Source organism: Pteropus medius, unplaced genomic scaffold (genome assembly GCF_902729225.1).
Source record: "Pteropus medius unplaced genomic scaffold, Ma_sr-lr_union100, whole genome shotgun sequence".
Classification (NCBI taxonomy): Eukaryota; Metazoa; Chordata; class Mammalia; order Chiroptera; family Pteropodidae; genus Pteropus; species Pteropus medius.
The window spans coordinates 13,900,575-13,928,460 of record NW_024349797.1 but is presented as its reverse complement, the minus strand read 5'-3'; the positions used below and the strand labels follow the sequence as shown (position 1 = coordinate 13,928,460).

General features: G+C 41.6%; 1 protein-coding gene across 3 annotated transcripts in view; it reads left to right on the top strand.

Moving 5' to 3' along the window:
• The window catches only part of EFCAB11 (EF-hand calcium binding domain 11), a 118,342-nt gene that overhangs the window by 63,631 nt on the left and 26,825 nt on the right, over positions 1–27,886 (top strand). The window contains exon 7 of one of the 3 annotated variants that reach the window (XM_039883996.1): positions 6,676–7,078. The exons of the other annotated variants lie outside the window; for them this stretch is intronic. The gene's annotated coding sequence lies outside the window, so the exon portion shown is untranslated. Of the gene's footprint in view, positions 1–6,675; positions 7,079–27,886 lie in introns of those variants that run through there. 3 annotated transcript variants of the gene reach the window in all.

Sequence of the window (27,886 nt, the reverse complement as noted above, 5' to 3'; positions counted from 1 at the left end):
GCACAGGGCACGCAAAGCCAAGAGGAAGGATTCGGTGCCTTTGAGGAATTGCCAGTGATGCCTGAAGATGGGGAACATGTTGCCATGGGAGCCTGGGGGCCAGAGAGAGACACAGCTCTGCCCCCTAGGTGTTGTAGGCCACATCAGGGGCTCTGACGCAAAGGTTTGGGGTCTGACTTTAAGAATTTAAGGCTAAAGAGCGACAGGTTATATTGTATGGCCCTCGCTATATGTATCGCTGGGGTTTAGGGGAGGGAACTCTATCGACGAGGGTGTTCAGGTCTGAAGGGGCATAGAGGGGGCTGTTGTTCCTCCTGTGTGCACTTGCAGGGGGGCCTAGCAAGGCCTCTGCTCAAAAATATCTTCTCAGTCACCCCTGAAACAGGGTCTGAAATCCTGTAATGGAAGAATTGTCTCTCTTAAAACTCATATTCCGTAACAACCAAGGCTTAGGCAAAGTTATGCATAAGTAACATTTACAGCGTTTTCAGCCCTCCACCCCGCCATCCTTTTCTCAGTTGCCTTTTCGCTTTCTCTGTGGTATCGCTTTTCCCTTCGGATACCCTAGGCTCAGTCTCTAAATCAACTCCTGATTTCAAAAAAGACTCTGTCTGATTTGACTTATATGAACTTTATGATGCATATATTGAATTAGTCTGTAGGATGTAACTGTGGCTGATCGTAACTCAGATGCCTTAAGTGATAAGGTTTGGTGGCTGTCACAGCTGAAACCTGGAGGAATGGGGCCAGCTTAATGTGCTGCTCATCAGAGCTGGGGCTCAGGCCCCTCATCTCTGGTATTGCCTTAGCCTTACCTTCGTCCCTGTGTCCCCTGTGATCTTGGCCTGATGCCCATTGTGGTTGAGACACTAACTACAGCAGCTCTGGGCCTCACAGCCACAACTTCAAGGAGGGTAAGAGGTCTTGGGCTTCTCTCCGAGATCGGGGGACACCCCTCAACCAATTGCTAGGGCCAGGAGTATCTGCTAACGTGGCAACCAGTCACTGGCAAGGGGGTGATGTCCTGCTGACTGGCAGAGCACAGCCCCGAAGCTGTGGGCATGGACGGGATCCTTCTCTCTCAGATCAGAGGGATCCTGGGTGCTGGCAATGGGGGTGGGTTGAGTGGGTTCTAGGCAAATGCCAAATAAGGCTGGCATCATAGGGGTAGTTATAGTTTAAGCCTGTCTACTTGTAGAAAGTTAAACAGTGTGGACATCAGCAAGCAGATAGGAAAGAACTTGTTTTTAGAGTGGACAGGGGTGCCATCTGAGAGTCCCTAAAACTTGGGCTCCCCACATCAGCCTTCTCCCCCCAGCACACTTACACAGTCACTTATTTGCTGGTATGGCTCAGATTATCCAGTGATTTTTGTCTCCAACACTCCTGTGCCCTGGGAGTCTATGAAGTTTAAGTAGGCTCTGTGTGTGTGTGTGTGTGTGTGTGTGTGTGTGTGTGTGTGTGTGTGGATGGGACTCAAAAAAAGATGTAGAGCCTATTTAAGAAAATTATGCATTATTTAAAACTATTTGTTATTGTAAAAAAATTTCTTATTGGATGCATTAGAATAACTTTATAAACTGGAGTCCAGCAGGAGGGGAAGGAGATGCTAATAAGGGTTATCGGTTAATTAGAAGTGAATCTTCATTTTTTTTAATGGGAATTGTTTCATTTCTTACAGTTTTTACTTGTCTAAATAATACAAGGCTATACTGAATTCTTCAGAATTCTTGCCGAATAAGGCTAAATATATAGCATTTAAAATTTTTAATCCTGGGTCCTTGCTCTTCAACCAATTATATTTTCTTAATGTTCTCTTAAATATCAAAATTAAGAGCATACACGTCCCCATCAACAAACATTTGTCATGTGCAGGATGCTTCCTAGTTGCTGGGGATACATAGAAATAGAGAACTCACTTCCTGTCCTCAGGGAACAGCATATGATGTACTTAGGAATAAAGGCAAAACCATGGAAAATAAATAGGAGCAGGTCATTCACTGTCTCGTTCCACCAGGTGAGATGAAATAAGTTCAGAGAAGGGAACAGTTGCAGGGGTGGGAAGCGGGGTTAGGCGCGCAGAGGATGGGAGAGGCACAGATCCTGGCAGGAAGAGGAATGCAGATGCATTTCATCCTGTTTTCCCTAAAATTACGATTAGAGCATCTCATTTAATTTCAAGATTTTCTTCATTGCATATTTCCTGTAAAATCGTTAGGATTTGGTCATAGGATTCTGACCATTTGTGTATTTTCCAGCATTTCTGTAATGATTCCCTATTACTCTTTCAGAATTGTTCTATGTTGATATGATGATGATGAAGAAAAGATTGCCAAAAGCACACTAGGAAATAAAAGTATCAACAGTTATATTTCTTATGAAGTAAATGTGGGGGCAATTTCATATTCGTAGTTACTAAAAACTGTTCCATCTACGCAGTCACGATTTTGCAGCATCTTAAAATGTTTGAGACCGTTACTCAGTGTTGTCTTGGCCTGGCACATTCAGACATGAAAATTTCAGAAAACTGAATCTGTGGTCAGATTGGCAGAGTTTTTCTCTGGCTTTATTTAACCGTGAGTTGTTGGATTATTCTTCCTTTAATAAATTTAGGAGTAAACCTGAAATTTTCCATTTAGTGTTTTTTCTTCCTTTTTAGTTATTTCCTGTCCCTACTCTTCATTTCTTTCCATCAAGCCTGTGGTCTCCCCTGTTTGGTTGTGAATTCCTTTCAGACAGGGATCACTGAATCACTGGAGCTTTGGACAGTGCTCAAAAAATCCTTAGCGAATGAATGCAAACAACATTCCACATGTGATTAGAAAGAAATAATGCAGAGGAAATTAAATACAAGTACATATGTGTGATTTTAATGTTTGCACGTGATTTTGAACCATCTATCTTATTATAGCAACTTCCTGCCAGTTTTACCCTGCCAGGAGCTAACCTTGATATGAAGGCTGTAAGATTTATAAGCCTAGCAAAGAACTCTTAAACGTCAGTTATTTTGTAAGACAGACCTGTTACCTGTGACATATTAACACGTTTGACAACGTGGATGCTCGGATTTTAAAAGATCTTTGGCTTCCTCTTCTGCATAATTAAGTTCTTCACAGAACAGCTTATATATTATAGATTCCACACGTGTATTTTAGGCTAGTCAGACTACACAACTAAAATTTGATCGTGATTACTAGCTTTTCAAAGGCTTTCTTCATTTCCCAGCAGGCAGCTTCTTGTCAGAATTCATTTCCCATTTGGAAAATATCTCTCTGACCCACGGTTTTTCAGACACAAGTCATCCTTCACATATTTGAGTCTACCGTTGTCATCAATCCTTAGCTCCTCAGATGCCAAAAGACCCCTTTATATTCAGAGTGATAAGATCTATTTAAAACATTGGAGGAGAGAAAACTAAGAATATTTAAAGATTTTGTTCCAGTGCTATTTCCAATTTTTAAACAATGCTTTCCGTGTGTATCTCTCTCTCTCTCTGTTTTTACAGTTTAAGAAATTAAAGTCAAAACCAGTACAGCTGAAGCAAGACGAGCTTTCTGTTTTCCCTCAATTTTTATATATAATTAAAATTAAGCTTTGGCAGAGCTGCGGTATACGTTCAATTTAGCGAACGTTTGTGGAGACCCTTTCGTTGGCCCTTCATAACAGTGGTCTCTATAGAACTGCCCTCCAGTTGGAGAAAGTGAATGTGAGAGAGTGTGATCCAGATGTGACTGCTAAAGAAATTAAAATTCACAGTGGCAGAGGTTCGGTTGGGAACGCATCATGCAGTTTCTTGTTGGATCTTGGAGAAAGTATTAGATTTGACTTGCAAAGGGGAAAGTCGTTCCAGGAAAGGGATACAGAGATTGCATAGAATGGGGCATGTACTGATTCTTGCACAAGGAAGGGACATGATGACAAAGGTCTTCATCTGGCTTCAGGCTACAGGACGTACCAGAGAATGAAGAGGCCAGTCTACAGGAAGACTGTAACTGACTAAGGCTGAATCAATGAGGTCCTATTTCAAGGGTAAAGGAAATGGACATGTGAAGGCAGGGTCAAATCTTATAAATTTTACACAGAAGGAATCTGGTAGCCTCAAAAGCTGACTAGATATTGGGAAGCAATGCAAAGAGAACTGTCAAGTTTGGCTTTAAGGCCCCGGAAGCCTAGACGAATAGGAGACTCACAGTGCCACGTTAGCATCCATGGAGGATTAGAAAGAGAAATGGACCAGGCGGGGCCCTGGGAGGAGGCCTCTGGTTTGAGGGAAGCCAGGCAAGGAATAGTCAGGAACCTACACTTTCACAAAAACAAGGGACAGACAGTGTTTCAAGACCAGGTGAACAAAAAAGTCAAGAAATCAAAGGCCTGAGTTTGGTTTTAGAAGAAGGACAAAGTGTCGACCTTTGAGAACTTCAGAAAACTGGCAGAAGTAGATGCCAGATGGTGAAGACTCTGAAAGGGAGAAGAGTTCGTGTTCTTAGTGAGACTGTAATACGAAGTCCTTCATACATTTCTGGTAATAAACACCTTTGAAGGAAATCCACTCCTCACCCGACGAGTATTATGTGACAAAATGCCAGCATATTATTAATACCTGTAGATTTAAAACGTACCTATTTCTACATTGTAACTCAAACATTATTTTTACGAACCATTTGGAAATAACATTTTTTTTTTTTGATTCCACTCTTTCAAAATTTCTTTTATCCTTCTCTGAGATTTATTTCTAGGTCATTGATTCAGATTCCAAAACTAGTGTTTTCTATAAGCTTATTTTATGCTTACTAGAGTTTAAATTCAAACGTTTTTCTGACAGTAGCAACTGAAATAGCTTCAAAGACATTTTTTTACATCTAACTTTGCTTTTTCTTTGTTGACTGTATCTTTCCTAAAGTGCCCCAGATTGATAGGTCTTGAGATAGTATTCCTATAGTAACAACACAAAAATTGTGTTGTGCTTTTTAGAATTGAGAAGTGTCCTCTGGCCTCTGGTTCCTGAAAAACATCCTTCACTCCTAAAAGGAGCCGATCAAGAAAAAAGTACATGAGAACTGAGTCACAGGACCTAGGTTCTGTTTCCTTCTTTTTGTGTGACCTTGGAGAGGTCAATCCCTAAGTTTTTCAGCTATGCTGTGAAAGGATTGTTTAGAGGGTCGATTGGGTCTCTTTCAAATAAAAAAAAATCCCAGAACTCATGAATACGCTCCTTTATTCCTTACCTTGGTCACCAAGCCAACCATGTGGTATGCTCCACATTCGAATATGTGGCCAGGTCCCTCCAGCATTCTCTGTGCCCTGTTCCCTAAGGGTACCACATGCTCTGCCTGCGATGGAGCATCATCTCGCCTCTCCCGTGGCTGAGTCTCTTACTCTCCAACTTCGTGTTGCCTGTTTTCTGGTGTATTATGGTACCTGCAGAACCTCCTGTACACATCAGTAAATAAATCTGATGATCAAATAAACCAGCCATATTGTGTTATTGTCCACGCTGGTGTTGGGGAACCACGAGACTAAGCATCAGAATCGATTATGAGTTTAAAAACATGGCAATCTCCAGGTTCCCTTCTCTCTGCCACCTTTGATATTAGAGTTTCTAGAAATGGGCCTGTGCATTCATATTTTAAAAGATCTCCATGGGCCGTGCTCCTGCAGGAAGCATTCGGTGGGTTCCTGGAAATCACAGACCGGCCCCTACCAGGGGCCCTAAGTTAATTCCTGGCAGAAACTGGGTATATATATAATAAATGTTTGTAAATAAATGAATCTACATTTTGAGATATATATAAATGAGAATAAAATGCTTTTCTTTTTGGTTGTAGATATAATACCTAGAAACTTTATATACTTATTCACACTACCCATAAAAATTATATTTTTAAGTAAATTAAATAAATTATTTAAGTGCCCAAATCATCCAAAACTCGTGGTTCATTACTCAATAATTGTGGCTGGGACTACTTGGCTTTATTTGCCCAATTCTTACTATTTTGTGACAAATCATTTGCTTTCATCATTACTGCCTTGCCATATACCTCGTTTTATATTGTTTTATAAGAAGTTACACGCCATCTTGCTTATTTATAGAATCCTAGTATTTTGAACTCTGCTTCTTCCTTTGGGGGTGTGAAGCAAGGGCTAAAGTGGGACCAGCATTAATTCTGTCGTCTCACAACCCACAGTCGTGTATGCCAGGTTTCTCTGCTCCAGAGAAAAGAAATTGAGAGAATCGTGTTTTTAACTAAGAAAATTACGCTATCCTGAATACAAAAACTTTATCACTAATAGCCTATTGACCCACGTCATAGGTCTAAGACCCCCATTCAACTGGCTTTATTGCCGTGGTCTGGAACCGAACCCACAGCATCTCTGAGGTTTGTCTGTATTTCTGAGTAACAAATCACCCCGACACTAAAGTAGATCATAGCAATGAACATTTAGTCTCTCACCTGTGCGTCAGGAATCTGGGCGTGGCTTAGCGGGCGGTTCTGGCCCATGTCCTCTCATGAGATTACACTCAAGACACTAGCTGTGGCCACAGTCAGTTGAAGGCTTAAGTGGGGCTGGCGGGTTCTCTTCTGAGGTGGCTTACTCAGATGCCCGGCGTGTTGGTGCCCGCTGTTCCCAGGAGGCCTCAGTTTCTCGCCAAAGACTTTCATCTTTGAGTTCCAGGTGCTCATCGTCAGGGCTGTGTGTCTTCACGACGTGTCATCTGGCTGCCCCCAACGCAAGTGACCCCGGAGGGGGAGCGAGTGGAGGAAGCCCCAGTGCCCACGCTCAGGGGAGGGCTCTCAGGCTCCGCCCCCGCGGAAGGAGCAGCAAAGACTTTGTGGACATATTTTACAACCACCGCAGCCTATGACATAAAACACCGTTTACTCCCGTCAGTGCTTTGTTTAGGGTCTGAGAGCATCTGTGATCCAAGTTATATATTTCTCTTCTTATCCACGAATAGAAGGTGGATATCAGAATTCCTGGTTTCCACTTCATTGCAGCACGCACTTCCTTTTTCTTTTCTTATGTAAGATAATAAGGTGGTAAAAATCATGAAGTATTAAAAATCATGAAGATGTCATTTTCTCTCTGCATTCCAGACTAGAAACTTTTCCTGTAGACTACAATTCCTAGAACTTATCCTTCTTAATGGAGGTGTGAAGAAGATTAAGAAATCTGCCCAATTTCCCGATGAACCAGTGAACACCACTTACGTGGCACTCTCGGGTGATTGGAAAAACAGGTGCCCAGAATAAGAAGGCTTTAGAGGAGCATCTTACCATTAAAGGAGAGCTGCTCCAAAAATGAAACCGGTGACTATCAGGTATTTTGTTAATTATATATATGGCTTTTCGGGAAGACAAGAGAAAGGTCAAGTCAGTAACAGCTGTAAGCCCAAATAGGGGTTTAAAATAAATCAACCTGAAGGCATTTATTACCTGAGCCAGGATTAGGCACTGGGTTTTTTTTAGAATTCAATTCTTCTCCATCCTCCCCAGTCAGTCTTTCTTCCTTCATGTACTTTCTCACATCTTGGTTCTAGCACTTACGAATGTTGTCACAGTTCTTGGTCCACATCTGTCTGCCTCACTAGACTGGGAAGTGTCTAAGGGGCAGAGCTGTGACTTTCATCTTTGAATCCCAGGTGCTCAAAGCAGAGCCTGGCCCTTGGTTGGTTTTTATTGTTTGCTGTTGATTTTAATCAGCCTTGTAAATAAATATCATTATCTTCTTTTTCTTCATAAGGTTGTGTGACTGAAGCTGCACGGTCCATGGCAGGGTTTGAGATTCAAAGCCAGGTCTGTGGTTTGTGCTTCAGCACAGATGCTCTTGGAAGACTCTAGGAGGCAACTGTGTTGGGAGGCCCCAGTAGCATCCTTACAGATCTTACCTGGGAGAGATTACTTAAGAGACTGCCAAGAGGAGACAGTTTGTCGATCAGATAAAAGGGTCTTAAAAACAAGCTGGCCTATAGTTTTCAGGCTACAAATGAATTTTTAGTATCACCCGATGTTCTTTCATCTCTAAGTGGGATGCTGAAAGTTTCTTATACTTAAAATGCTAAGGGAAGAAGGCCTCTGTACCTTTCTCTTTTCCCATTTTTTCCAGAGACTTTCTCCTGGTCGAGGAAGGAATCGAACATGGTAGTGAGAGCTCAGTAAGTGAGCAGATCTTGTGTCAGATCCCCTGGCCAAACTGACCATGACTAAACACAGGCTTCATTGCAAGAGTCTAGACCTTAAACCAAGGGAGAGGTGGAACAAGTGCATTCAAGTGACGTCTTATGTCTAAATCCACAGGTCTCTGGTGGCAAGATATGCCGTGGAGGGAGGTGGAGTTGAGGATGGCTCCTAGGCCTCTGGCCTGGGAGTCTAAGCGGATGGTGGCTCCATTCAGTATGACAGGGGACACAGGAAAAGGAGCAGGTGCAGGTCAATGACGATATCAATTTGGGACATGTCTGTGGAACAGCAGGGAAGGTGTTCTACCTAGAGATGGACGTCAAGGTCAGACGGTTCCATGACAGAGAAGTTGTCCCAGGATATCTGAGAGAGAGTCCGAGTCTTCGATGTGTGTCTGTTGATGTCTACTTCATGGATTTTTTGGCAGAAAAGAGCCGAATGGCGCAGCCGGCCTTTCTTGGCTTTGCTGTTCTGTTGGGTATCTCTGCTGCTGTCTTCATATTTCAGTGTCCTGGATGAGGAGGGGAGCAAGAATGACCTCTTGTTTCTGGATGTAGAAGGGAGCATTGTCCTGGAGGACGAGAGCCCGTCTCTCTGCCAGGTCTCCCGTTACATGGAGCTTGCTTCCACGCATTATGACTTGACAGTCTTAAATACCTCCTTTATTTTTTTTGGTTTGCTTTCCATGTTGTCTGTATCTGTTTTTGAAATGTCATTCATTTTTCTTTTTAGTAGACAACCACAAATTCATGCTTTATTTTCCTGGGAAAATAATTCTAATAAAACTGTAGCTTGCTTTTTCCATGTGGGTGTTGATACAGATGGTTGTAATGAGACCTCTTTTGATTAGTCACTTACTATCTGACTCTGAATTATTTTAGATGTGCTGGCTCTTTTTATTTTTATTTTTTTGATTCAAAGAGTTATCTTTGAGACATAACACACTTAGCTTGTATTATATTCTACAAACTTTCCAGTTTATTCTCTTTTTTTTCGTGCTAATCTGATAGCATAATTAAAATGTCTGACTTCAGTTCTTTCCTTACAAATACTGCCTAACTCTTCTGTCTTTAATGAGATGAAACTGTTCCTATGCAAACAAATAACAATTGAAGATAGCGCTACCTACACTCTTTTGTTGTGAAGATTTAAATGCACCCCTTGTTTGTTAAATTCTAGTCTTTTGAAAAAGCTAGATGTGACATATTTTGTCATTTAGTATGACGCAGTAGAAAACAAAGGATCACGACTATAATTTTATTGTTCTACCTTTTGTTTAACATTCACTGGAAGAGCCAGTGCGGCAGGTGGACTGAGGACGAGTTTTAGATTCACACCAGCTTGAACATCTCAGCCCCGCCACTTCTTTGTGGTGCAACTTTGGACAAGTTGAGTACCTCTCTGTGCCTCAGTTTTCTGTATGGAAAATGAAGGTGATAATATTTACCTCACAGATTATGCAGATTAAGTGACATAATGCAAATTACGTGCTTAGCACTGTGCCTGGCACATGGTAGGTGCTTAATAAATGCTAGCAATATCTATTTTTGTACAGAACCAACCGAGGGAGAATCGCAACACAGGCGTCCGCCAATACCGTAGAGTGCGCTGGTGCCAACCACTCTTCAGTTATGTGGCAGATAGAGGCAATCTGTACTAGTCCTCCTGCATTGACCAGACATTGGGTATAGGCTGCCTCCCAGGGGAAGGGGCCATCACCTCGAACAAGGCAACTTCTTTTGACTGGAGGTGAAGCTCAAGACATTCTCAGCTGTGAACCCCCTCAGCAGGTAACACTTCCAGCTGGAGATTCTGATGGTGACCACAGCATCCACAATCATGTATATCCATTTTTTGAGTCTTTCCCCTTTTCAACAGACTTTTAAAGATTAGTGGATTGACTGTTGGTCCAGATTACTTCAGATAAGAGCATCTTCGCTATGTGTGCATAGTCTCCTGAAGGCGTCATCGCGTTCTATCATCTTTACATATGCCAACTTGTGACACAACAACACTGTGGCTTAATGACAACTAATAAACACGTGTGATATATTCAAAGTTCAACTGATGTTAGGACTCTGTTGACTCTTAAATACTTTCCAGTATATATTTTGAGATTTATGAAATGTCAGATTTTCGCTTCTTAAATTTCCCGGCTTTTTTTGGCATTCGATGATTTTTTTTTTTTTTCCTGTCGAACTCTCCATTTTTATGCTATAGGTCACTCCCTCTGATGCCCTACGGCCTGTGGGTCTCTATCCACATGTTCTTCATTTACTCTGGCATCTGCCACTAGGAGCTGTCCGCTCCTGTCCCTTTTACTTTTGTGTTTTCCCTTTAGACCTGCATCTCTGTGTCCTGAGCCCCCGCCTGTCAACGTGAACGATGGCTGGTCTCCAGTATGTCCAAATTTCATTTCTAGATACACTCTTTTGACCCTGAAAACATGAATACTGTTTTTGTGGTTGTTTTTGTTTTGTCGTTTACCATCTTAACCACTTTTAAGTGTACAGTGCAGTAGTATAAACTGGACTTATATTGTTGTGTAACTAATCTCTGGAACTTTTCCATCTTACAAAACTGAAACTCGTCCCCATTAAACTATAACTCCTCATTCCTCCCTCCTCCAGCCCCTGGCACCCACCATTTTCCTTTCTGTTTCTCTGATTTAAATGACTCCTAGTACTTCATGTAAGTAAAATCCTACAATGCCTGTCTTTTTTTTGACTTGCTTATTTCACATAACATAATGTCTTCAAGGTTCACCCACGTTGTGTCAGAATTTCCTTCCTTTTAAGGGCTGAGTAATACTCCATTGCATGTGTACACCACATTTTGTTTATCCATTCATCTTTCGATGGACATTTGGATTGTTGGCAGTTTTGGGCTATTGTGAATACCGCTGCTATGAACATGGGTGTGCAAATTTTTGTTTAATTTTAAATTTTTTTGTTTGTTTGTTTCTATCAGATTGCAGATGCTAAAGAGGAAGTCTGAGTCCTTTTGCAATTGTGACCATAAATATCACACAAAGATACTATGATTACTGCAGGGTCTGTTTTCCTTTCGTGTTGGGCATGCGCTAATCTTTGAGCAGGAATACTATTCAGTTTCATTTATACTTAAGCCCTTCATTTAGTCATGTTTTGTTGTTTCCTTGGTTTCAAATTTTCTCTTTTTAGATGAACTGGGAACTGAAGCCTTTCATTTGACTTGTGATCTTGTACATTCTGGAAGCTCATACATGTAATCGTGGAACAAATAAAGCAGCTGGAAGAAATCTTTCCTTGAACAAAACCCAAGTGGGGCATTTGGGTGTGAGCCAAGATTTCAGCAACTACAGAGGGAGATGTAAAAAGACTGCCTATGTTACAACACCAACAAATCACTTCTGGCCTGATAGGAATGTCCTTTAGGTAATGATCAGATAGAGGATAGAGACCTTTACAAGTTTAATTGCCTGCCCACAAAATAAAGTGTTTACTGTAACCTTCCAAGGTCTCTGCCCAAGTTAATTTCTGTGATATACCTGAAGGTAGAGCCGCATTGTGACTCAGTGGACTCAGCAATGGACGGAGATTCTGAAGCTGCTCATTCTGAACCTGGCCTCCCGCTAGATTGCCGTGTGGTCCCTTGGCAAAACACGGCATGTTTGGCTTCCTAGGATTCTGTTCCTCCAACTAAAATTCTGAACCGTACTGTAAATTTAGCTACTAAACAACTAGTAATAAATGAAGCCCTGTATTAACAGCCTCTTTTTAGAGGAGAAAGCTTAATGTCCTACAGTGATTAAATAAGTAAAGTTTTACTGGACATTTTGACAAGACTGGATATTTATTTTTTTATGTTTATACATATACATATGTCTGGACTGACACATGCAAAATCGAAAGCTTGGAATGGAGGTAGTTTTTAAAAATATATAAAGGAGCGTCTCAGGTTTTTAATCGTTTGTCAGTTCATTCAGCCAACATTACCTAGAGTGAGGCTTCTCAAACCTTAGGAGCTTCAGAGTCACCTGGAGGGATTTCGACAACCTTTGTGGGACCCATCCTCAGCATTTCTGATTCACTGGGTAGTATGCACATGTGCTTTATTCCAACTTAATGCCCGTCGGTCGATGTTGAGTCTGTCCTGAGTGACCCCCTATGGCTGATGCCCTGACATTGAAAGATGAGGGACAGGAGTCAGCCAGGCAAAGACAACATGGCGGGGGGATGGACATCGAGGCCAAGGTCACGGCCAGTGCAGAGGTCCGGAGGTGAGGAGACCACAGCACCCGAGAGGAATGGAAAGATGTGTGGTCGGGAGTGGAGGCACAGAGATGAAAGCCTTGCAGCCAGCAGCCTGTAGTTGGACATACTGGAGAATAATAATTAATTATTATTATAAATGATTATTAGTATAAATGAGACTGAATAGTATTCCTGCCAAAATTAAGTTAGTCAGAAAAAAAAGTACAGAAAAAAGAAGGCACAAAGAAAAAGAAAAATTCTGCAACCTACCACTGAACAATGTCCCTTTTCAACCAGATTGTTTTAACACATTGTTTTCACCAACTTCTAATTTGGTTTTGACTAAGTTGTTTTCGGCAAATTACTTTCGGTCACATTATCTAGATCCAAATCAATAGGATTCAAGGACTTACCGGATCCAGTGGTGTGCTGGAGCTGGCTCGTCAAGCCAGTTCTGCCCATCTGTTCCCAGCTGGCATTCGGTGGTGTCACTTTGGTAGCTTTAAATCAACAAATACTATAAATCAAGGAATTCCCCCTCCCCCCACCTCTCTATGAAGCCAGCTCCCCCGCACACTACTAGATGTAACTGAGTGAGACGGAAGAAGTCCAGATGTCCTGAGTTTTGGCTTGGGACTCGAACATAGAAGTCATATACCAGTGCTGGGCTGCATAAACTTTGGAGTCAGAAGGACCAGGATTTGAATCCTGTCATTTTCCTGTCATTTCCAGCAGAGTAGTTAACTTCTCTAAGCCTCAGTTTCCTTATATGTGAAATGGGGTCACTAATATGTAACTTACAGATTGTTATAACATTAATCCTTGAAAGATAGAAGCTATTATGATTATTACTGTAATGAAGGAGGAGCACGAGGACGTAGTTGTTTTGTTTTTTAATTTGTGAAGTGTGAGTTGCTTCTGAGTTTTAGGTAGAGAATCCTGTTAATAACAACTACAATAGCTAACATTATCCAGTGTTAACTGTGTGCTTCTTCATGTGTTATTTTATTTAATCTTCAAAAGTGCTAGAGGTAGATGCCAGTGATGTGATTGCCCCCATAATACAGCTAAGGAGACTGGGGTTTAATTGAATAACCGTCTCATGGCTGGATAGCTAATAAGTGCAGAGGCGGGAGTTGGAATGAGAGTTTGTGTGAATTCAGGGTCTACATTCTTAACCAATATGCATAAGAGGTCTGCCCTCTGGACACATCTGAGGTGGATGGTATGTATTTATGAATCTTCTGAGTGGTTGAAGTCTTAGGTGTGAATGAGCTCACACTGGAAGGGTCTGTGGAGAATAATAGAGGGCAGAGGTGCAGCCCTGGGCAATGCTGGTATTTAAAAGACCAGATGAGTTTAGAGAAGAAAAGAACAGTGAACAGTTTTAGATGCCACAAGGAAATCACCAAAGGTTAGAATTAAAAAGGATTCCTTGCATTTGACAATGTGGAAAACATTGATAATCTTAATGAGCAGTTTGGGTAAGATAATGGAGACAGAGACCAGATGGCTTTGGGTTGAGGAGTGAATCGATGACGAGGAAATAGAGAGAACTGGTGTAAACTACTTTTGAAGAATAAGATGCTAGCGGAGTGACTTGGCATCTAGGGAGAGATTTAACAACATATATGTGTTGGGAAGAAAGAGTGAGTAGAAGTAAAGGTATAGGAACGTGACTGAAGGAGCGAGTCCCTTAGGAGGTAGGAGGAATGGGATCCAAAGCCTGGTCAAAGAATTCTGGCTGGATTGATGTCGCGTTTGGGTTTCATAGGTTGGGCGTGATAGAAAAATAAGGAGGTAGAGAATGGAAGGTAATGGGCAGTAAAGGCAGGGCACCATGGGCTCTAGGCTAGGCAGAGATACATAAAACCAGACAGGCCTTCGTGGAGAGAGAATGTAGAGTGGCCAGGGTCCTGGAAGTCTCAAAGATACTGAAGGGAAGTTGGGGATAAATGAGCAACAGAGTTGTAAGAGCAAGGAGTCTTGCACAGCGAGTGGGATCTTGACATCAAACAATTCACATGCAGAGAAGTTCTAGGCAGTCGACAAGATCGAGTCTAGCTATCGAAGGTCAGTTTTTCAAGCAGAATGCAAGTTATCAGAATTCAGGAGATCAAGACCTTGCACTGGTACCCTTTGGAGTCTCCATCTAATAAGAATACGTCTCTTTAGAATATTTTATTAATGCAAATGTTTATGTCTAAAGCGGTCCCTCCCAATAAGGATGGGAACACTCATGGTGGGCAGTGACACATTCTTTAATTGGTGTCTGAGAAATCTGATAGAATCTTCAACTTTTTCTTGGGATCTTTTTCCGGGGGTTGGTAGGAGAATATAAAAGTCCTAGAGTCATTTCTTCTCCTTCTAAGGGATGTGCAGCTTACACTTTCAGAAGTTAATGATGATGATAATAATAATAGCTGTCATTTGTTACTCTTATGACATTCCAGCCACTGTGCCGTAACTACCATTTTATGTAGATTATTTCTTTACAGCCTTAAAACAACGCAGTGAGATGGGTACATTTTTAGCCTCTATTTTATGGATGAGAACTCTGAAGGTTAAAGATGTTAAGTCGCTTGTCAAGGTCACTCATCTTGTAAGTGACAGAGGCAGTATTCAAATTCAGGCAATCTGCCTCTAGAACTCAAGATCCCAACTATGAAAAACTGCCTGTCAATGGGGAGACCTGGGTCAGCCTCTGCTGGACGTCTGTGTATTCCTGTTTGTGAAGGAGGAGGTGAGTGGCCCCTCGGGATCCCGTGTCCAAGAGACACACCCTCAGGACGAGGGCTCCAAACTGGCCTCCTCCTCTCTGGTGCCCAGTTTCATCCTGCTTCTCTCTGGAGCAGACTCACCGTGCCTTTGAGTGTCCATCACCCCACACAGCACAGCTCTCCCATGACAGTGCCCCTCCCTGGCAGGGGCAGCGTGAGATGTCTCCCCGAAGCCCCCAGAAGTTAAACCTCTACTTGCAAGAGAGCCGAGGGATGGCAATGAAAGGCATTTCATTCTGTCATTGGCTCTTGGAAAGATTAGAAAGTCGTTTTACAGGACATGCTACTATAATGGAGCTCAGCTGTTCAGAGTGCAGGGAAACCTGAGGTTTCCTTGATGTGGAAACCTTGATTCAAGAATGCTCAGGAACGTAATATGAGAGGAATGCGAGGACATGAAAGCGTTTCTTTGCAATGATAAAAACAAGTTACTCAATGAGGAGGACCTCCTGGAAAATCACATTAATTTGCTTCTAAATTAATCTGCTATTTGCCAAAAGCGAGTTTCAGGAAATGATACCTTGCCCTGTGGATGCCCAGCTCTTTCATATTTAAAAGATGCTTTTACCAAGGCCTCATATTTGGACGAACTCCTGATGCATATTCATAGTGATGGAAGAGAAATGATGAGCACACACTTTTAATTAATTAATTTATTTTAATTATTTCCAGGTGTACGGTACATTGGTTAGACATTTAGATAGTTTCTAAAATGATCCCCTAATTGCTCCTTCTCTCCTCTGGTTTTCCACCGAGCCAATATATTAAAGCTGACTGCATTCCCTATGCCATGCCCCATCCCCATCACTATCTATCAACTACTAATTTGTGCTTCTTTAACCCTTCCCCCCATATTCCCAGCCCCCAACCTGCCCCATATGTCCATCACCAAATTGTCCACTATAATTGTGAATCTGTTTTTGATTAGTTTGTTCTTTTTGTTCCTTAGATTCTACGTATAAGTGAAATCATGTGGTATTTATCTTTCTGTGTTTGACTTATTTCACTCAGCATAATATCCTCTAGGTCCATCCATGTTGTTGCAAATGGTAGGATTTAATTTTTTTAATGGCTGAGTAATGTTCCATTGTATATATGAACCATAACTTCTTTATCCAGTCATCTCTTGATGGGCATTTAGATTGCTTCCATATCTTGGCTATTATAAATTGGATGAGCACACACTTTTAAAACTACAGTATGTTGGGCATTTTTTTCAGCTTATGTTCATAAACTAGATGAAGATTTTTGTTTTGACCTTTATCTGCAAGAGTAAAAGAATATTTCATATTACCTTACAAGAAGAAAAACAATAAAACAGTTTTGTTTTACTTTCGAAGTTAGGTATAGTCCTAAATAATGTCACTTTGCACCCAATTTTTAATCCCTATAACCCCACTGTCCCGCTGCCCCTGCATCACACAGACAGTGCAAGGAACAGCTAGCAAGAAGTAAACCTGGCCAGTCCACCTCACAATGGTCCAGAAAAGATACTATGGAGGATTTACCTTAGTCCTGATCATGGGCCTCAGGCTAAAGGGCAGACACCTAAAGCCAGGCCCCGGAGACAGTAACAATAGTGAAGCCAGGAAATCGAGTTTCAACCAGGACTTTGTTAGGATCTGGTGTCAACAGCCAGGGCTTTAGCCAGAACCAGCTACTGGGGGAGGAAGTGCCTGCGAACCCTAAGAGTGGAGAGCAGGGGGTGAGCCATGCACTAGGTGCTCAGGACGGATTTCACGCTGCGTGAGCCAATGCCCCAGGTAGCCTGGTCACAGGCACCCAAGCTGGCCTGCGACTTCCTTGCCTGTATTCATCCGTCTAGCCCAGTGATTCTCGACATGTGATTTCTGGTCCCAAGGGGTCTACAAGGTCAAAAATCTTTTCATAATGCTACAGCACTGCTTACCTTGTCTCACTCTGGTGATGTTTGCATTGATGATGCAAAAGTTGTGGTAGATAAAACTGCGCGAATCATTTTATGTGTGTTTTGCATGAAGCGAGGCAGAAGCACCAAACCGCACTAGTCATCACTGTATCCTTCACCCCCTTCCCTTCATGGTTAAAAAAAGTCAGTTTCACTTAAGAATAGCCTTAATGAAGCAATAAAGGTGATTTTATTAAATCTCAACCCTCAGGTGCACGTCTTTTTAATATTTTGGGAAGTAGCATTTCTGTTACGCGCCGAAGCACGACGGTTGTCTCCAGGAGAAGCACTCGCACAATTAAGTTGAGATCTGAGCCGACTGCTGTTTTAATGGAGCACTGATTTTATTTGAAAGAATGACTGACAGACAAACTACCATTGTTCAGACTTGAGTATTTGGCGAACATTTTCTCAGAAATGAACGATGTAAGCCTGTCATTTCAAAGAAAACAACTGACAGACAATATTTGTTTCCAATGATAAAAGTCGAGCTTTCAAGTGAAAATTAGAATTTGGGAAACTTGTATCCACCACTGTGAGCTTGACAGTTTCTCAATACTTAAGGACTTTTCTGATGAATTCAGTGGTGATATTAATATACGTGATTTTTTATATTGTGTAATGAAATGTGTTAACATTCAGAATATCTGTATAACTCTGAATTAGTATTTTTCTGATAACCAATGTACGATGTTAGAAAATCATGCTCGGGTAAAGATCTATTGAAACTACAAGATACACCAATGGATTTTAATATAACAAAGTATGAGGAGTTAATTGATATGGTTTCAAATTCTACATTGCAGCTAGCCTTTAAGAAACTACCACTTATTGAGTTATGGTATCAAAAAGAATATCTATAATTATCTGAAAAGACTATTAAAATACTCTTCTCCTTTCAGCTACATATCTGTGTGAGGCTGCATTTTATTTTTACATACTATAATCATATCGCCTCAAAGAGAACTTAGAAGCAGATGTGAGAATCTAGTTGTAATTTATTAAGCAATACATTTAAAAGACTTGCAAAAATGTAAAATAATTCTCTTCTCACTATTTTTTTGTTGTTTTGGAAAATTGACTTAGTTTTCATAAAAATATGTCAAAATGCAATCGAGTTGTTATTTTTAAATGAATTAGCATTTTACAATTTTCTAAGTTTTAATTTCTAGTATGGTAAATTTCGGTAGATTTAACCCACATAAACAGCAGCTCTTTAGGGTTCTCAGTTTTCAAGAGTGTAAAGGAATCCTGAAGCCAAAATGTTCGAGAACCCCTGACCTAGTACATACTGAGTGCAGGGAGAGTGTGACGTCCTGATCAGACGTGGGCCTTCCCCACTGAGCTACTCGTCCCCTACGTTTAAGCAGATAGTCCCACGGAGGGTGGTAAGTGTGGTGACGGGAAAAGCACCAGGCACTGTGGGAGCACATTGCGGAGCACCTGGCTTTGTGCAGGGAAGACTTCCAGGAGGAATTCATGTCTCTGCTGATTCTTGAAGGATGAGTAATTGTTAGCCAGGAGAAGAGGAGTGGCCGATAACTTTGGGTGTATGGAAGCGTATGTCAGAGGTCCCCATGTAAGAGATCATGGCTTCATTGCAGAAGTAAAGGAAGTAACGTGTAACTGGAGCACAGAGTGGAGGGGACGGCGAGACCTGAATTTGGGCTGGAGGACAGCAGCCAGATGATGAATGGCTTTGTGAGTTCATGAGTTAGGACCGCCTCCTAGGGGAGATGGAGGAGCCTGGAGGGTTTTATGACTGGAGAGTGGCATTGGATTGTGTTTTAGACAGCTCTCTCTGACTGTAGGGAATGGATATCTAGAAGCAGGGAGATGGGTTATAGGTCACTATGGCAATCAAATGGAGAGATGATGGAACCTGGGCTAGGGTGTCAGAGAGATGTGTTTAGATTTATGAGAGATTTTCATGGAGAAGTTTATATAACTAGGTGAATAGATTGGATGGATACAGAGGGCTGAGTAGGCATCAAGATCGAATCTAGGTTTCAGATTTAGATCTGGGAGTGATGAAAATGTTCACTGACAGAGGGAATACAGGAGGTGCAGGTTTAAAAAGGAGACAGATGAATTCCACTTGGGTTACCTCTGGCTATTTAGGAGTGATGGCCAGTCAGCATTTGGATATGTGGTTCTGAAGCCAAGGAGGAAGATCTGGACTAGCAACACAGATTTGAAAATCATCAGCATACAGATGGTAACCGAAGCCATGAGCTGAGTGAGATCGCTCAGAGAGAGGGTTTAAACAAGGGAAGACTTCCCAAAAGAGAACCGTGGGGAGTACCAACATTTAGGGGATGAGTAAAGAAGGGAGAGTATGCAAGATGGCTGAGAAAAGTGCCCAGAGAATTAAGAGAATCTAAGACTATGTAATGATCATTGATACAAAAGGAAAAGGAAGAGAGGTCACTGGTGATGATGCTAATCAAAGTCAGTAAAAATAGGGAGATTAAAACATCTCTTTGATTTAACAATAGAAAGAGATTGAGTGAGTGTAGTCGATGACATGAAATATGTCTGATGGAAACCTTAAACTCCAGATGTGAAAAATGAAAGAGAAGAAGGAGGAAAGAGGATTAAGTGGATGCGCAAGGTATGGGAAGGGGAGGAAGGGAAAGGAAGGAAGGAGAAGGAAAGTTAGATTGAGATCGTATAATCTATAAGAAGGTTAAAGATACAAGAGGGAAGGGGAAACCAATAGAGCTACGTTCCAGAAGAGTCAGGAGGGGAGGGGATTTGGGGAATAGGTAGAGGGACGTCACGTCTCCAGGGAGAACCAAGTTCCAATCAAGCTATGAGGTGGAGGCGGCATTAGCTGAAGAAGTTGAGGATGTAGGATAGTTTAATTAGAAATAGAAGTTCCATGGTGCTCAATGAAGAGGTTTAGGAGAAGAGGGGGAGTTTAGATTGAAGGAGAGAGAACACAGAGCAGCGTAAGCAAGAAGGCAGGGGAGACTAAAAGGGCCAGAGATGCTCGCCGGGACGACCACCTAACGGTTACACGAGGAGACAGGCAGGATGTGCAGAAAGCTGTATCTCCTTTTAGATGTTGGTAACTTAATTAACTCAATCACCTTTTTCCGTAATAATGCATTTACATCACAACCTAAAAATTACCGTTAGCAATAGTGATTCAGTTCTTTTGGTTTTTGTTTTTGTTTTTAACCACAGAACATCATTTTCTGGCCAATTCAGATTTTCCTTATGTGTTTCTGTTGTTTACTTTTATGTTCACCAGGTTAAGTCTTCAGTTATGTTCCTGCCATTAAGAGTTCCCTATGTGGAAAAATCTGTTCATTATGAGCACATTTCTTGCATCGTTGAGTTGCCTATTTAAAATGCAGAGAACCACAAATTAAATGTAGCGCTTTTCCATTTTGAAAAAAAGCAGATGAATGGGTACTATTTTCTTGAATACATCATGTTTTTCTTACATAATTAATAGTCCAGATTCATAGGCTAACAGATGCCAATCCTTGCTTGTTTTGATATTTGTCCCTTAGTGAAAGGGATGCTTCCTAAAACTCCCCTGTGCCATTTCCTACATCAGGAGAAATGATAAGGCAGATGTAATGGAGACAACTGCTTTGGGGGTGGGGGGAAAGCAGTTAAGTGGTCAACAGGAGATTAGTCTCCAAAATCTATTTCTTTGAGGTTAATTATACAAAGTATAAGACCATTGAAACTATAAAATATCTCAAGTAGCTTCCATATAAGATTAAGTTATTAAATACATCCAGATTTCAAGTCTAGAGCCCTCTACTAAATATTTATTATATTTAAGACGTTGGTGTTTGTTCCAGATACACATTCTTTAATGGCGTATCCTAATTTCTCTAGGTTTCTGATACTGGTGAATGTGAACATACCTGTGTTGAACATGTGTAAGTGTGGACTGCAGTATATTACAAGGGCACTGTTAAGTGAGAAATCTGCAGTTAATGCTTAGTGGATCTGATCTGGAGGTCAGAGTTTATTCTTTCGTTTCTTCCCATTGTAACTCCAAAGAGGCCTTAGGTTCCATTTCTTAACTTATATAATGGACTCTTCTGTTGGGGTCGAGTCTGTGGAAGGCTACCAGAGACAGCTTTGTCTTCGAGGCCACCTAATCCCACCAGGGTCATAGCTCCACCGTCTGTGTTAAAAACAGAAGCCCCTGTGTTCTCTCTGGTTGTATCACCCCCATTCCATGCTGATCTTCACTTGATCAGCCTCCATCCTGTCATCCGACTGATTTTCCTTCTGTGTCCATGGCCCTGTCAGCCACCCACCTTCAGGTCATTTGCAGCACATATAGCCTCCAACCAGACTTAAAGCCCTGACATCATCCTGGGTGCCACCCAGCACTTTAGATTTTCAGTTCTTTCACCCTCTGTTCTAGTGACCTTCATCTGCACTATGAAGATGATGCAGCTTTTCCCTGGTGTGTTACCAGCAAATGCACCATCTCTAAAATCTCACATTCAACTAACTTTTTTTTATGAGTCGAGACCTCTAATACATTATTGGGTCATAGGGATGGTAGTAGGGATGGATCAAAACTGTGTTTCTAGCTTTTATAGTAATGCTTTTAAAGTCTCAGCATTTACTATGATACTGCTATAGGGTTTTGGTCGGAGGAATTCTCTCTCATTCCAAAGCTTCTAAATCTTTCCATTGTAAACAGGTGTCAGACTTCTTTGAGTGTTTTTTTTCTTACACATATGAGATGCTCGTATTGTTTTTCTCCTTTAATGTGATATTTACAGCATTAAATATTTTCTCTCATCCATTTTATTTTCTCTCTTCTTCTATAACTTCTTTTAGTTCAATATTAGTGCTTTCTTTTACATCTTCTGTGTCTCCTTAATTTTTCTTTTTTTTTTCCTCCCCTTTTATTTTATTCTCCTTTTTATCTCTCTGTACTAAATTCTGGAAGATTTCCTCAGTTCTGCCTTCCAGTTCATTAAATCTCTCTTAAGCAGTGTCAGGCTTGCCAATTATATTTTTTTTCATTCCAGTATTTTCAATTGGTCCTTTTTCATTTCTCTTCTTATCTTACAACCTTCTTTAAAAGTTTTTTTTAGGTTGAGTTATAATTGACAAATAACATGCTAGTTTCAGGTGTACAACATAATGATTTGATATTTGTAAACACTGCAAAATAATTACCACAATAAGTCTTATGAACATCTATCATCTTATATAGTTACAAAAAGAATTTTTTTCTTGTGATGAAGACTTTTAAGATCTCCTTTCTTAGCAACCTTCATGCAATACAGCATTATTAACTATAGTCACCATGCTGTACTTTACATCTCCATGACTTATTCATCTTATGTACAACCTTCTGATTTCACAATCTTGTTCGATAGCTATTAGTCTTCTATTATGACTTTGAAGATTTTAAAAGTCTTTGTCAGTATTTTGTTATACATATTTCCTCAAATGTGAATCGTCTTATTCATTGGACTGCCTTTAATCATAATGAACATTCTTGTACATTTTGTAATTTTCCTTTTCTTGAGAGCATAATTTCCCTGTGGATTCTCTCTACAACGGTTCTCCTGCAAGAGCGGTTTTGAGATTGCTCAACTCCAGGTCTGTGAGTTCCTTAGCTCTGAAACAAGTCATAAATTAAGCATGGCTTGGAAATCCTACTGAGGGAACTAACAGTTTCTGTGCCCATGTGCAGAGCAGACTCAGATACTAGTCAAGTATAGGCATCTTATCTTCATTTGTAGTCATGGGTAATTTGGAGTCTTGACCTTAGCTGAGAAAACGGAACTAATCTCAGCCAATCTCACCTGTTATTTGTGGGGCATGTTCAGTTCCTTTTTTTTTTTTTTTTCAGAGATACAGAAATCTCAGACTCCAAGTCCTTCCGGTACCTGCCCCACCTCCAGTCTCACAGGGTCTTAGCCATCACTTACCACCATGGGCTTATTATCCCCTTTATTTGCAGAGACTTTCTTTTCTTTTTAAAAATGGTTTCAATCAGTCAAGACTCCAGCAGAAAAAAGAATATTATTCAGATACTTAAAGAAATTTTAATGGAGGAACCATGTATAGAAATATGGACAGGCATAAGGAATGCCAAAAGGTGATTTGAGACTAAAAACAGTAGCCGGCTATTACCACGCTTTGTCCTGAAGGAGCGGGGTTAGAAATGTCATCATTGGAGCCCAGGAGAGCTGGCACTATGGGGGAGAGGCCTCCAGGGAGAAGCTGTGTTTGAAAGGAAGTAGCCACTGGCAGAAGGTAGACCTGAAGCAGGGAGGGAGCAGGGAAGAAATGTCCTATCTTCTCTCCTCCCACCCTCCTCTCCTGTTGGTGACTTCTGTTGGCCAAACCCAAAAGGAAGGCAGCCAGCAAAGGAGCCCAGATAATGTGCCCCAGAAGGGAACAGAGGAAGGCAGAAAATGCATTGGGAGGATATGCAAATAGAGGATAAATAGAACAAGCTTATGTGGATTTTTTTCTTTAATTGTACATGTTATTTCTATATGTTGCAGCAGACTGAGACTTTTCAGCAAGTGTTTACTCTGCCATGTTGACTCAGAGTCTAATACTAATCCCTCCTCCAACTCTTACCCAGTTGACTCCTTCGCCAGGCACACCCCTAACATTTGCACGCCCTGGGGCAAGAACACAAATGGAAGCCCACACACTATATGTCTATATGCAAAAATTACAAATCAAGGTAAACTATTAAATAAAATGCTTTATCTTCCTGCCTTGATGAATATGCCTTAAGAACAGACTAGAATGCAAAGTTTTGATCTAGAAGTCATCAGTGTCTGGGAGGTCTACATAGGACACCGAAGACCTGGGGGAGTGCCGGCCTCTGGTTTCCGGTTCTCCTCCATGTGGCGAGGAGCTTTGTGTCCACACACAGTTGTGTGGACACGGCCCTCACATCCGAGTTTAATCCACATCTCCTACAAACAGCCCACCTTTGGGCAGAGCCTCAAGAGGAGGCACCGAAAGTGGCTTAAAGATGCTTGGGCAGGGAGTTCTAGGGTCCCAGGTACTTGGACTGTGATCTAGAAAGTGTAGGCTGGGAATGGGCACAACCCCTTAGTCCTGCAGACTCCTTATTCTGTGGAGAGGGGTGCAGCTGGAGAAGGGCTAGAGCAGAGCCCTGTAAAACTCAGCCCCAAGGCAGGGTCCATACCTGATCTTCTTCATCAAGACCTCCAGTTCTTTACCCTCTCTGTTTTTCTCAGACCATGAACCTGGTGCGAGACTCCCTTCTTTCTCTGCTTAGTCTGGAGCCTGTGGTCCATCATGCTCTCAGCACTGCCCTCAGTGCTGAGAGCCCCCATGTTTTTTGTCACTCCTGCCTAGCAAAACCTCAACTCTGGGTCAACCCGACTCTCCATCTTCCTGCTTTACACTCAGGTTGTTGGGTGCCGGCAATATACATCGTATAAGAAGTATACACATGTTCATCCCAGCTGGACCTCTGTGCCCCCAGGGGTCCTTCAGTGTTCTCCTAGGCAGTTTTTCCTGGTTGCCACAAAAGCCATTTCAACCTTTGCCACTTTTTTCAGGCTCCTGCCCCACCATCTTCCCTGTCACTCTCAGCAGATGGCCTTGCCTCCTGCTTCTCTAGGAAAATAGAAGTCATCAAAGTGACAGTACCTTTTACCTCCTACTCCCCTACACAACTTTACTGTACACTGTTGATGATGGTGGGGAGGATGAGGAGGATAATGGATAACTTTTCTTTTACCCAGGACCATTGACCTGCTTCCTTCCCTCCTGTCACAGGGTTGAGGTGCTGTTTCTCTGCCCTGCCCCACCCCCAGTCTCAGACAGTCCTTCTACCTGAGGACTGGCTCTGGATTCTGTCTCCATCTGCTTCCTCTGGACCTGACTGTGTCACTTACCTTCTCTATCACAGATCTCCGTTCAAGCTGCAGTCTCTCCTCTACTTCTCGTGTGAAAGCCCTTCCAGTCCACTGTGATCTTATTTCTGGCCCAGTAACTCCACCGAAACTACTCTGACCAGGCTCAACAATGACCTCTTTGTTGCTAAAGCCAACGGGTACTTTAGTCTTTCTTTATAGTATCTGATACTGGTGAGCACGCCTTCTGAACGTGCCCTTTGCCTTTGACACCTGTGCTCTTCCCGCCTTCCTGGCCAACTTCCCAAGCCTCCTTCCCATTAATGTCTTCTTCAGGGTTCTGCCCTCAGCTGCTTCTCTTCTTATACTCTCAGAGCCTGGCCTCTAGAAGGTGCTCAGGCAATATCAAATTATGCATGCAAATCGAGCCGCTGGTTTCAAATTCGACAGTATACTCGAAAGTCTTTAAAAGTCTGAGCCAGAAGAAACCAACTTTTTTGGAGTGATACACATTTCCCATTATAAATGATATATTACTTATTGCAACTGGAGCCCACTGAAGGAAAAAAAAAACATAATAGCTTATTTCAGAACTAATATGGCTATACGTTAGCAACAGAAATGATGTAGCTATCTTATTAGAACTACAACAAAGAGATTACTTAGCAGCTGTCTCCCCACACTGTCATTTCATTTTGCTCTGTAGTTCTTGGCAGAGAATCTAGAAAAAAAAATTATTAAGCCACATTGTGTTCTCCTAGAGTAAATGATTTCTGCTTTTCTGAGAAACAAATCTTAACAGGCAATGTATGTCCCCTGATTATTGGAAATAGAACATTTTCAAAGGTTTTTCTTTTCTTTTCTTTTTTTTTTTGCCCCAGAGACAAATGATTAAACATTATGGTCTTTTCCCTTCCATGTCTTGTGGTAAAGTTTCTCTCAGTTCCATATTCCACACGCGGAACTTGAGGGCCCAGCACCAGCCTAGGGGGCCATAATGAGATCTTGAAACACCCCACTTCGCAAAAAGAATTCTGCAGAGAATTGTTCAGTGCTCTCTTGGTGTTGAGATAAAGAGATACCACATGTAGAGCATTCATTTGTTCATTCATCATTCATTCAACAAGTAATTACATTAATAGCCACTTAAAGTCATCTTAGGATAGATAGTATTTAATGTGTGGAAAGATGCTTGGCAAACAAGATGCTGAGTTTATTTTTTACTTTATTTGGCCTTCACCTGTCTCCCCACCTTCAGACTGTATTAGTCATCAGGACCCGCTTTGCATAGTCACATGTGTCATATTGTTATGATTCCATCTGTCTCTGCCACAGTCACTTTAATAATGATCTAGGTCGTGTGTGTGTGTGTGTGTGTGTGTGTACGCGTGTGCACGTGCACACACACACGCGCTACTCTGTACTTAAGCAGAGGGAAAACTCTTATCAGCCCAGGAAAAGAAGGAATTTTTTAAATTAAATCAGAAGTCAAGGTTCCATTGCCTGATGATTTGTATAGCTCACGTTTTTACAGCGTAAGTATGAACTAAAAAAGTGATATTATAACTACTTTAGTTTTTGTTGACATGTCCAAGAAAATGAATATGGCTAGAAGGGAGCCAGATGAGATGTGTAGATTTCATAGGAAAATTATTCATGTTCTTAATCTTAAGATATTATCTAGGCGCCCAAGGCAGATCTGAATACAGTGCCCAGCCCAGGGTGAGAACTCATGCATGCTACTTTAGGAGTGTAATATCATGGCCTGCAATAACATAGATGCATGACTAAGCTGGGTGTGAGGTCATGGGGAGTGGTGAAGCTTGTGGCAAAATAATCAAAAAAACACTATGCTAGCCAAATAAAAACATGTCCAGAGATTCAGTACTGCCCCTAGCTGGAGTTTTAATTTCTGAATTCTGCCTGTCCCTTGCCTTATTTCCTCCTTCACGCTTCTTCCTTCCACCAACCACCCCATGTCTCCGGCTGTTTGCTGCCTCAGACAAAAGCTGCAATTGAAAACTTTCTCCCTCATTTCAAAGACTAACTTTAGCAAAATGTGCCTATGTTTGAAAGTGTTTGCTTACGTCTGAACCAAGCATCATTTAAAACTTTTTTAAGATTCTTCAATCTTTGTTAGTTTTTACATTTTATATGCATATGTATAATGCACGTTCTTTATTTAAACCTTTTAACTATATAGTTAAAACCTTTTGACTATAACTATTCATCTGTGAATAAAGTAAAACACATTCCTTTCATTCTCCCCTCTGCCCATCCCATTCCCCAGATAAATACTATTAACTGTTTGGTGTGTATCCATCCAGGTTTTTTCTGAGCATATAAGCTAACAAACACATGCACATACTTACATACATAGATTATATATAAATATAATAGTATTCAAATGCTACCATATCATTCTGTAGCTTGCCTTTTCATACATTGTACACAATTTTTCCTAGTATAATTGTGTCACATTTTTTGAAACTGCTATTCTTTCAGCAGTTTATCAATGTGTAATAATTTATTTAACCAGCCCCCATTAGTGGCATTTAAATTGCTTCTCATTTTTCTGCTCTGACCCGGCTCCCTACATGGACGTGCGATAGGCACCTCCACGTTCAAAACCAAACTCCTGACCTTGTCCCCCAAACCTGCTCGTCTTACAGTGTTCTCCTCCTCATTAGTGGTAACTCCCTCCTTCGTGTCGCTTGAGCCAGACCCTTGCAGACGCCCGCAGCTCCTTTCGATTCCTTTCGCTCCAAGTCTCCTGTGCCGGCTCCTCTCAGCGCCTCCGCTACTGCACCCGGTTCAAGCCACCATCTCTCAGCCCAGCTCCACACTTTCCGCCTTCACTCCGCGGTTCATCCTCAACCCACGGGATTCTTTCCAAATGCGCATCAGGCCA